At 69.0% G+C, this 719-nt stretch overlaps 1 long non-coding RNA gene across 1 annotated transcript in view; it reads left to right on the forward strand.

Annotated features, from left to right (window-relative positions):
• Nucleotides 1–7: 7 nt before the first annotated feature.
• LOC106942391 (uncharacterized) overlaps nucleotides 8–719 on the forward strand; it is a 7,333-nt gene continuing 6,621 nt past the window's right edge. The window contains exon 1 of the long non-coding RNA XR_001423621.1: nucleotides 8–345. This is a non-coding gene — a long non-coding RNA (uncharacterized LOC106942391). The remainder of the gene's footprint in view (nucleotides 346–719) is intronic.

Raw genomic sequence — 719 nt, forward strand, 5'->3', positions numbered from 1 at the left:
CTCCAGAGAACCAGGCTCTCCACACTCACCTGTGCACCCACACTTAAGCACCCCTCCTCGGACTACACCCATCAGCACGCGGCCCCTGGAGGTTCGTGCCTCTGGTAAGGCAAGGGGGGGGGCCACGCGGCCTCGGGCTGACCGGGGAAGGGCTCTCGTCCCCGGCCACTTCCCCCAGGCAGCCCCCTCTCTTTCCCTGGTTGGGACTTAGAACTTTTTCAGACATACACTGAGAACCAGGCCGACCAGGCCCTCCGGCCGAACATGCGTACCCACACTTAAGCACCCCCTCCTCGGACTAAACCCTCCAGCACGCAGGCCCTGGAAGTTCGTGCCCCTGGTAAGGTAGGGACCCAGCCACTGGGAAGAGAGGGGGGGTGAGGTCTGCCCCGCACCCGAGCGGGACAGGGCCCCGGCCGGCCCCGGAGGACCGGTCGGCCCCCTCTCGACCCTGGAGGGTCGGAGAACCGTAACCAGCAGGGCACCGGCCGAACCTGCGCACCCATACTTAAGCGCCCCTCCTCGGACCCGACCCCCCGGTACGCGGGGCCAGGAAGGTCGTGCCCCTGGTAAGGCACGGCCACCCAGCCCCGGAAGGCAGAGGGGGGGGCTGCGGTCTGCCCCACACCGCGGCGGGGCAGGCCGCGGCCGGCCTCGGAAGGCCGACCTGCCCCCTCTCAGCTCCGGAGGGACTTGGAGCCGAGAGAGACAGAGAGAGA

Source organism: Poecilia latipinna, unplaced genomic scaffold, assembly GCF_001443285.1.
Source record: "Poecilia latipinna isolate Pla-1442-1.1 unplaced genomic scaffold, P_latipinna-1.0 Scaffold4240, whole genome shotgun sequence".
NCBI lineage: Eukaryota > Metazoa > Chordata > Actinopteri > Cyprinodontiformes > Poeciliidae > Poecilia > Poecilia latipinna.